We start from the raw sequence: 10842 nt of genomic DNA, 5'->3' as shown, positions 1-10842 counted from the left end.
GAGGAATCCAGAGGTCCAGAAAAATTAACATACAGTCCAAGGGGTGTGTATTGAAAGAGAAGGCCCTCAACAGCAACTTGCCAGTCTCATCATTACAATAATTATGTGATTATGAAGGCCACCCCCTACCCTTACTCCTTTTTATCACTACCTGACACTTCCTATCTTCTGTCCCCTACTTCCTGTTTCTCATCGCCACCCCAGCAGCAGCTGCCAGCAATAACTTAAGCTCCTCAAAATGAGCAACCTGGGGCCAATTGTTTCATTTACTGTACTCTAGGGCAGTGGTTCTCAAAGAGTAATTTCTAGATCATCATCAGCAGCAGCAGCAACCTGGGAACTTATTAGAAATACAAATTATTAGGCCCCACCCCATACCGAATGAGAAACTCTGGGGGTGGGGCCTAGTAATCTCTTTTAGCATGCTTTTCAGGTAATTCTGTTGCATGCTAAAATTTGAGAATCTCTATTTCAGGAAAGAGAATTCTTAGAAGTCTGAAATGCTTGAGGACCTCAGGTGAATCACTGCTTCTCAAGGGACCTTGAAAATCCTGATCTTTAATCTTCCAAAGAATCAATCTTGATTTTCTATGACAAACCTCCAGAGGCAGATATTTAGCATTTTTGAGAGCATTTACTAGATCCAAGTGCTATGTTAAGTACATATCCTGTTATGGTATCAATAACCTCATTTTACAAATAAGGAAACCTAAATTTAGAAAGATTAAGTAATTTGCTCTGGGTCATAAGGTTAGTAGGTGATGAAGCCAGAATTCTAAGCCATGTAAGCTTGCTCTACAGTACTGCTTGATTTGCTGGTTCTGTGAAAAGTGGTAGTGAAATGTAGCTCTAGGCTAAAAATTTTTGCTTGTTTTTTTCATTTGAGCAGATTGAACCTTGACTCTTATACCTTGGGCTTTTTGAATTATCTGCAGAAGTTAGTGTTTGTTTAAATTTCTCAGTGAGTGCACTCACTGTGATTAATAATCTTGATTTAGCTACTGAGTCCATAGTTTGTTAATGTACTAGTAGTAGTATTTTAGTATTATAATCTCATGGTGCCATGGAAATAACTTAGAGTGAATAAAAAGATATGTACATATGTTACTGCATTTTGTTCCTTGGAAGTTTTTATTGAATTACAACAATAATATATATATTTTTTACAAATAAAGATAATTTAAAAACATCATATTTTCAGAAAAAACTTCATGTGATACTCAAATTGGAAATAAAAGCAGCAATTTATAAATGAATGGGGGAGTAGTATATGTTGAAATGATATAATTTTCCTGGAATTTTTTCTTTTTTGAGATATATAATTATGATAAAAAAAACATGATTTTGTATTATATCAAACAACAGATTGAAAGTCATATTCATAGATATATTAGAAAAATCTCAAAACTTTAGGTGCTTATTTGGTCCTTTATACAAAAAAGCAGTCTATGCTGTTATTGTACAGAGGCTCATCAGTCTACTTAACTTCTACGTAGAGGACATGGTTCTACTAAATTCATGGCAAAGACCATTAAAAAGCTTTTTTTAAAAGTAATGAACTAGTTTAAATGGAAATATGTCTACTTGTTTTGATAAAATATTAAAGTCTAGCTATAATTAGCACTAAGCTCTTCAAAATAGATTGTGGTTTAAATACTAATAATTGATGTGGTATATACCTTCCATATAAAAAGTGTTTATATGTGTTTCATTTTTACACATGGACATTTAATGTCCAAAATTTATGCACCAAGAAAACCATATAATACTCTGTGAGAAACTGTCAACCCCAAAAGATTTGCATCTGGCAGGAGTTGGTGCTGGGAAAGAGGAAAGGATAACTAATCATGGTTTTTACTAAAGGTGCATATGTCTGTTGAAAAAAAGTCTTACCAAGCAATTAAAAATGCTTCATATTGAACAAGCTAATAGATAAGTGCCCCCAAAAGGGTTAGAAAAAACAAATGCAATATAATAAAAATATCATTTGACATAAGAATGCATTAATTCCCTCACTGTGCCAGCTAGATGAAGTGGGAAATACTCAGCTGCCTTTGTTGGGAGGAACTCAAAACTTGGATTAGGTCCTCCAAATGAGTAGATGACCTCTGAATAATATGATTCAGTAGTCTGCTTTAATAATATACCATTACTCCTACTTGCCTTGAAACAAAAAATCACTCAATTTGGGGAGACTACGGGTGAAAGGCAAATTTGACACTTGCAGAGATTTAGTTTTCGTTTACTTTGTGATGCATTACCCATAGCAAATTTACCTCTATCTTTAGGAATAAAGATGACATCCGCCATGAGGCTTCTTACATTTTTCTATTTCCAGTGTCATATATCTGACATATGAAAACCTCCCTTTATAAACTCTAATGTTAGGGAAAATATTTTATTCATTTTGGGTGCCCATATGGCTATTCTTGACCTACTTGCAAATATATAACAAGATACGCTGCACATTCTCTTATTCTGACATTTCTATTTCTGACATTGAACACACCTTTTAAGAATAAAATAATCTTTATTATGTGTACCTAGGCATCAGAAAATTAAATTTAAAAATCCACATGGCCTCATTTTATATGGATACCTTATAGCCTACCCTTGAAGTATTATTAACATTTAATATCACAAAAAATATCTTTTTAATTGTGATTTTCATAGCTAAACATTGAAAGCATGAAGCATTTTGTTTCTTTGCAGTCATCTTTGTTAGAATAAAAAAATCGTGTTGATCAAAATGTTGTCTTAGTTGTTACTGACAGCTGTTAAAATGCTGCTAAAAATATAGCGCCAACTACTGAAAAGCTAACTGCTCCTGTGAAGTCCTAATGAGAAATTCTAAATGAGTTTTTCATCAAGTTCAACAGAGACTCTTATGTTCCTCGCACCTGACCCACTGGATTGTTTCACTTTTCTGTGGTTGTTATTGCACAGAATATCAGAGAAACAGCCCCAGTGCATAGTCCTAACGTGCAAACAAACCATGAATTTATTTATGTAAGATTAGCACAGTTATTTAAAGGTGATGAATTTCCTGTACTAAACCAAGAAAAAGAGGAGAGAACAAGACAAGAAATTGAAAATATCTTTATTTTTATTAAAATATACTGCTCTAAGTTCTTCTCCCCCTTTTCAACTACTGTACATTATTTCTAAATTTAGAACATCAGTGTAGGCACAGTGAAATCTGATTTGCTTCTAATAATATGGCATACTAATTGTGATGCATGTGCTGTTGGGTGCGCTGTCATCTCAAAATCTGGCCATAGAAATATATTAGGTTTATGTATTTTTATTTAAAATGACTACAAATGAAATTAAGGTAGCTAGATGAATAAATAGTTAGGAAAACAGATACAGAAATGAATGAATAACCAAAGCTAATAAAAATATTCCAAGTAATCTAGAAAATTGAGTTTGGTCTATTTTGGATATTAACAAAAACCCTGATATGTTTTGTCTTTATCTTCTGGTCCACAATTTCTTATTTGCTTGCGATGTTTATAAACTGTAACATGTGTGTTTTGCAATAAACAAAGAAAAAGTTCTATCTTATATTATTCCCCTATTTATCTTCTCTCTCCAATACCCCCTTCCTCTCTCATTCTGACTCTCTCTGTCTTTCTCAACTCTTTCCAACAGCTGGTAAGAGACAGCGAAGGGAAAAAAAAGAAAAGAAAGCCTAGCTTTTTAGAAAGAAAAAAATGCCAGCATGGCTAGGCTTATTAATGAAGTTAACTATGACCAAATGCTTAGCCTTTAACTTTTAAAAATTATTGAATACAATTAAATTATATGATAACTAATGGTCTTCACTTTCTTGTCAGTAAGTAAAGATAAAAAGGAGAGGTATTTCATACATTTCAAAATAAATTCGAAAAGATTTTTTGGGAGGTGGGTAATGATTTCATGGCTTAAACAACTCTATGCTTTTTTTCTTCCCCCAGAGTCAGCTGTTTGAAGAAATGGGATTAGCATCGGGGAACCAAGGGGTGGCTCTGCCAAAGCTAAAATAAAGAGCCAGGGAGAATTTTTTCCAACACAAACTTAGATGATATTAGGCTTTGTATCTGAAGTTATATAATAGAGGATGTGATGTCACACATGTAAATTGCAAACGCTGAGTCTTGCATTTTATGGTGGCAAACCTCAGGGAGTTTGACACTAATGGGATGAGGAACGGTGGTGTCCTAAGGTACAGCGACTGTGAATGGAGGGTGATCTATTGTCAGAAGGGAGATAACTATTGCTGCTGCTTAAAGATTTAAGACTATTTGGCAGCTGTAAATTGTCTCTATTTGGAGATGAAGTTCCTTTTCTGTTCTTTTCCTTTCTTAATTTCAATTAAAAAAAACACATTTTCATCCTTCTGCAAAGAGAAAATATGCTTATCTAAAAGGATGAAAAGAACAAACTTTGAAGAGACAGCTTAAAAAACAAGCAAGTAATGACACTTGTAGGCAGACACGTTTTGAAGGTGATAGGGCTCTTTATTAACAAGCATTGGCACAAAGAATAAATATTCCAAACAATTAGAAAACCCTGCATCCCCATCTTTGATGGATTCTCTCAGGGGCATCACTTGCGGGGTGATTCCAAGCAAAACAAGTGTCACCTTCTCTTCAGATGAGGGAGCCACAGATATTATCCTGGAGCTGTTCTCCCTTAGGGTGGAACAGGACCACCTCTCATCTTACAGACAGCACAACAAAATAAAGAGAAGAGGGAAACTTAATTGTTCAAATGTTTGGGCAAATAGCTAAATACTTAGATATTCCCAAAGATTTGCCTATTAATAATTGCAAGATCCCCGGACAGTCCCCTTACAAAGGATAAGAGAAACTGCTATATATGGGCATGTGTTCCCACCCCTCAACTATTTTGGTGTGAAAAAGTTTCAAAAGAACACTTATATACACTTAAAAACTCAATCTTGGTCTTATAATACCAAATGGTTTTTAAGTCAGGGAAGATAAAAATTTGAGAATGGACAAGAAAAAACACAGGAAGAAATCTTGTAAATTTCTAAAATGTTGCACTTATAATAACCTACTTTACTCCATAGTCTGATCCTTGACAAGTTGTCTGTAATGGAAATTATTGATTAAAATCATGGTAGAGTATTTAGGTAGAGAATGTTTATAGTAAATCATTTTTTAAAGGGGGAAAGAATAATCGGTACCTAATTTACTAATTTTGTAAACAGAATTTACATCATATGGATTGCCTTAAATAAGAGTTTTCTCTAACACTTCATTATAAAACATTTCAAGCTTACAAAAAAGTTGAAAGAATTTTACAGCAAACACCTGTATACCCACCCACCTAGATTCTACCATTAATATTGTACTTCAACATACACATGCTTCATCACATATCTATCAGTCCTTCTGTGTATTTGATCAACCTACCCATGTCAATCCATCTTATTTCTGATGCATTTCAAGATTCAGTTTTTGCAGTCAGGACACTTGTAATTAATTATTAATATGTTCATTTTGAAAATATATTATTTATTATTTTCTTGATTTCGCTTAAAACAATACCTTACGAACTTCACATTCCCTACAAATAAGGGAACTGAGGCAAAAGGTTGTCTAATTAGAGGCCAAAATGCCACCTTCAGCCATCTAAGAACTGAGTAGTGCCAGTGCTGTGTGGGTGAGGGACGCAAAGGGAAGCTCGATATTCGGACAGTGGGAATGTGGTTGACGAAAGGCAGTGATTGTTTTAACAGGGCAGCTCCGAGTTTAACACGGTTTTGTGTGGGAAGAGATTAGCAACTTTCACAGCTATTTAGGAAGAAAGGGGAAAGAACCCTGAAAAGGGCGGGGGGGGGGCGCGAGTAGGTTAGGATGATGGTCAATAGATGCTGTAGGAAAAGAAGTGCTAAACTGGGAAAGGGATGTGGAGGGGTCAGTTCGCGGGGTTTAAAAAACTGATTCTTAAAGGACAAGCAGGGAAGCCTGTAAGGGGTAGTGACTCTATCCCCCCCCCCCCACAAAATTTTCCACCAAGGGTTAGTGTAACAGTGCGGTGGAAGAGTCCGAGGCGGAATGTATACCTCACACACGTGAGTGAGCGTGAACCCGCGACACACACACACACACACACACACACACACACACACACACACACACACACACACGTATCCCCTGATGGGGTTGATCTGTTTGGCAGAGAGTGGCGGACGTGGGACTTCGGGGAGGCTCCGGAGCCCGGAGGCGGCAGACGGCTCCGCAGGGCAGAGGGAGCGGGAGAATCCCGGGGTCACAGCTTCATCTTCTGCCCCTCGCCGTGCGCCCGCCTTCGCGGCTCGGTCGCCCCCCTTTCACTTTCGCGTCTGCGTAGGTGTCTGCCCCGGCTGGCGCGAGGGCGCGCGGGGCGGCGCGGGGGCGCGCAGCGCTCGCCGAGCAGAGGGGGGAGGGGTCCTGGCGCTGGGCCCCTTCCTCAGCTTGCTCCGCCGAAGCACCGCCGCCCGCATCTCAGCCGCTGTCAGAGCTAGGGGACTGGTTGCGGCCGCCGCTCCTCACCAATCTCCCCACACGCCCCCACGCGCAGCCACCGGTCCTTCCTCGGCCCCCCCCCGTGGGGGTGGGGCAAAGGCGCCGCAAGCCGGAGAGAAGGGGAGAGGAGCAGCCTCACTGGGTGGGCGGCGAGGGAGCAGGAAAAGAAACTTTTCACTCCCGCCCCCCGCGCGTGGTCCCCAGCCCGTGCTGCCCTCCGCGGGTGGGGACTGCACCTGAGGCCGGGGCGCGAGCTCAGGCCCTGACTTTGGGAGGACGTGGGAAGTGGTGGAGGGAGGGTTACGTTCATTGGGGGTGCTGTTTTCCCTCGGCCTCCTTGCTGCCGGGGGCCAGGGTGAGAGGGCAACCAGCCACTGGCGCCCCCATCCCGATTTCCCACCAGCTGGTGGCTGGACGCTTTGCAGCCTCCTCCCGCGGCTGAGGGTGTGACCCGGGGAGGGGGCCGCGGCGCCGCGGGCTCCCCCTGCGGCCACCCCCTCACATACACACAGACACACACGCTCCGCCGCCCGAGCTGTCACCGGCCACCCCAGGCCCGAAGAGGGGGCGCGGAGAGCCGCGCTGCGGGGCTCAGGCGCGGAATTATCCCGCCGTACTCCCCGGCTTCCAGGGCCGCCGCCGTCAACGCCCGGGAGACCAGCAGCCCCGGGAGAGGGGCCCGCTTGAGGCCGGGCCGCCGCTGCTGGGGGCGGGCGGGCGCCCGCGTCCCCTTCTGCGCGATTTGGCGCCGCCGCCTCGCCTCCTCCTGCGGGGTAACAACACTACTGGTCTATTGCTCTACCCACCGTCAGTAGGGCGACTGCCGGGATTATCATCCTCTCCATCCTTACCGCCGATCTGCTAATATTGGACTTGCTGGTGGCGGCGGCAGCGGCGGCGGCGGCGGGAGTCTCGCTGCCCTCACCCCTACCCCACCCCACCCCCCGCCCCGCGCCCCAGCTTCCCCACCATGTCCTAGAAAAGGTGAGTGCAGCGACAGTCACTTTGCGCTGACAGCGGCGGGAGGGGGCCCGGGGAGTGCAGAGGCGGCCCTGGGGAAGGCAGGGTCCGCGTAGAGGGCGCGGGTGGGCGAACCGAGGTGGGCTGTGGGCATGAGACCAGGTGCCCGCCGGGTCGCCTCCGGGCAGGGGTGCTGGGCGGCAGGCGAGCGATCGCGGCGGCTGTTCCTGCAAAATCTAACCTAGATTTTGCAAGAAGCTGAGATCCAGGGCAAGACCGGCCCTCCGTAAAGGAGGTAAAAACTTAGTAAAAGAGACACGTCCATTCCTTTAATAATGAATAAATTGTCAACGCTGTCTGAGCCGCCGCCTCCTCGCCTGCCCGGGCGCTAGCTAGGTCCGGGACTCCCCTCGCTCCTGCCTGCCGCCCGCGCTCGGCCCGGGTGCGATCGATGCCAGATTGCTCGCCTGGCCCCGAGAGCGCGCGTGACGGCGGGCCCCGCGGGAAAGTTGGGACACTTGGCGGGGACTCCCGGCTGCGGGGTCCCGGGGGCCGCTCCGCGCAGGGGACTGCTGAGCACCGGAGTCGGCCCCGCCGCCAGGGAGTTCCCTACCTGGAGCGACGGCGAATTCGAGTCTCCTTGGGTTCGGGGTCTGGAATCCCGAAGCTTAATTACTGTAAAGAGAGGAGGGGCCTTTGGGCACAGACAGGGTGAACCCCCCCGCCCTCTGACTTTGGCGGGTGCGAGGCAAGGGTGAGACGGGAGGCTGCACAGCTGCCACCATCGGGCTGCGGGTCGCCAAGGGCCGGGGGACCAGATTTAGGTGTGTACGTCACTGGTGCTGACTCCGGGCCAGCCGGGCGCCCAAAACGGAGCCTCAGACGCGGAGCCTCAAAGTCCTTAGAAATCAAAGTTAAGAAGCCCTTCCTTTTGCTTAGTAACTACAGCGTTCGGGTGGGCGAGAGGAGAGTCGAGGTGGGGGCGGTTGGAGGGAAACCGAAATTTCTTCTTGTAGACACCCGATCCTTAGAAAACACTTTGATTCCTTTCCTGTGTGTTTCTCCCAATTATGTGCACCCTCACCCACCCATTATAAAGAAGTGAATATCCTCGATGGTAAGCTTTCAAATTGAGCTAGTGGAAAAATCCAATACTAAACTAATAAATGCACCAACAAAATCATAAAGGAGAGCGGCAGCTCTTGACCCTGGCACTTTTTTTTTTTTTTTTTTTTTGATGGGGAGGGAGAGAGAGAGAGAGAGAGAGAGAGAGAGGCTGCGTTTAAAGGGCTTTGGCTGCACTGAAAATCACCCGCTTTTCCTGCACGGTTAAAACAAGGAAATTCAAATCGAGTGGGAACGTGATCCTCTTGCTCGCTGGCAGCGACGCTGCGGCTGCTCTGCTGAGAGGTAACTCGCAAGACCGAGGAAAGGGGCGGGGAGAGGAACCTCGGGGGTCGGGTAAAGCCCACTAGGAGTCCTCCCTTGCGCGCGGACGCTGTGGGCGGTGCCTGGGCCAGGGCTGCCGCTCACCTGGCGCTGCAGGTGGAGAGCATGAGGGAACAACACCTTGACTGGATCTCGGAAAACCCGACTTCTTCCGCGTCACCACACTTTTCACATCTTTCCAGATAGCCTGAGGTCGGCCAGGAGGAGAGTCAGGTGGGCGCGAGCAAGTTTGGGGCAGTCGAGCGAGAGGGGCGGGGGGCAGCGTGTGGATGGTGCCAAGAGCCCAGTGTCGTAGCTGCTGCCCGGCACCCCAAACACCCGCCGTGGCTGCGGCTTTAAGGGAGCTGCCGAGTCTAGGCTGTGTCGCAGCAACTTTGTATCAGTCATGTCGCCCTCCTGGTGACTGACAGCCGGGATTGTCCAATGAGAAGCCCGCCTGACCTGTGCAGCGTGGAGCCTTGCTTCCCTCCGGGCCAATAGAAAGGGCTCAGGGGGGCGGGATAGCAACCTGAACTTTATCTGGACATGTGACCACCCCGGCCCTGGAGCTGGCCCACTCCCCCTCCGGGCTTTCGCCCGCCCTCTCTCCCTCTCTCCCGTCCCACTTCGCCCGCCCTGGCCCTGGCCCTGGCCCTGCCCCCTCCTCTCCGCCCCTCAGCGCCCGGGGTGTCATTGGACCGGGGAGACGCAAGCCAACTTCAGGCTGCTCAGAGGAAGCCCGTGCAGTCACCTGGGTGCAAGAGCGTTGCTGCCTCGGGCTCTCTCGCTGCAGGGAGAGCGGCACTCGCTGGCCTGGATGTGGTTGGATTTAGGGGGGCTCCGCAGCAGGGGTGTCGTGGCGTTGGCGAGCGCTGCAACAGGTAGACGCCGAGAGACGGACCCCGGCCGAGGCAGGTGTGTAGGGGTGCGCCGCGGGGCGCCGCTTGCCGGACTCGGCTTGCGGCCGCGGCGCGGGAGCGTGCACTTTGCAGGGAGAAGTGGCTGCGTAATCCGGAGGCACAGTCAGTATGGTGCTGTGTGCTTGTTGTTTTGTTTTGGTTTTCCACTTTTTACCCCCTTTGGCCGCCAGAGGACTATTTTGGGAAAGTTTGGCCACTTTGGATAAATGCCCTCTAACGAGCAGCTTTCAACCGCCTTTGGCAGTGGGAGGTCTACCTCCCTTCCCTTTCCCCAAGGATGAATTTCGGATCGTTTTCCTTCTACAATTTTTAAAGGACGTTTGAATAATATTTCTTTCCTCTATCAATTGCGGAAGCACCCAAATCTTAGCTGGAGGTGTAGCGGATAAGGGCAGTTGAAGGAGATACAGATCCTGATGTAGCCTGTAAGGAGAGGACTCTGGAAATGCGTGCATTTCCCGTTCCCTAGTATTTCTAAAACTCTTGAGAGAGGCTAATGCTTTCTGTGGCATCTGTTGGAAATCCAACTGATTTCCACAAGCAGGGGAGAAAGGATGAAGCTTCTTTTGGTGTCATCCGTACCCTACTATACTGAACTTAGGTGCGTGGCTTTTCCTACTGAATTTTAAAAGACTAGATTTAAATTATAATGGTTAATGGCACCGTCAGTTTTGACTGTTTATTATAACCTAGAAGTTAGAAGAAGTTTTGTTTGATAGCAGACATGTTTTTGAAAGCGGTGAATTTCTAATGCACTTAAATTGGCCATTTCTATATGTGCTGTTATTGATGGTATTTACATAGTAATGATAACAGCATTCTCCATCTGTGAAGTTCTGTGAAGTTTTAATTTTATGTTTGAGTTCATGGCACACTATCATTGAAATGCCTGAGGATAGAAGTTTTAGAAAAAATAAAGGGGAGCTTTTTTCTTTAAGGGAGACATAGTTTGGCTTGGGGATTTTGGAAAGATCAGGTGGCTCAGTGAATTAGGTGAGTGAATAGAAATCAGGTGT

At 46.1% G+C, this 10842-nt stretch overlaps 1 protein-coding gene across 6 annotated transcripts in view; it reads left to right on the top strand.

The window, feature by feature from the left end:
* The first annotated feature begins 7012 nt into the window (after positions 1–7012).
* NR3C2 (nuclear receptor subfamily 3 group C member 2) overlaps positions 7013–10842 on the top strand; it is a 323767-nt gene continuing 319937 nt past the window's right edge. Inside the window, exon 1 of one of the 6 annotated variants that reach the window (XM_087866499.1) lies at positions 7013–7502. The gene's annotated coding sequence lies outside the window, so the exon portion shown is untranslated. Of the gene's footprint in view, positions 7503–8761; positions 8889–8962; positions 9141–9477; positions 9822–10842 lie in introns of those variants that run through there. The other 5 variants (XM_087866500.1, XM_087866498.1, XM_087866501.1 and 2 more) reach the window with 5 other exon arrangements.

This window comes from Ursus americanus, chromosome 13, assembly GCF_024610735.1.
Source record: "Ursus americanus isolate L20-20 chromosome 13, mUrsAme1.1.p, whole genome shotgun sequence".
In the NCBI taxonomy this organism is placed as follows: Eukaryota; Metazoa; Chordata; class Mammalia; order Carnivora; family Ursidae; genus Ursus; species Ursus americanus.
This window is presented reverse-complemented; position numbering and strand designations above follow the sequence as displayed.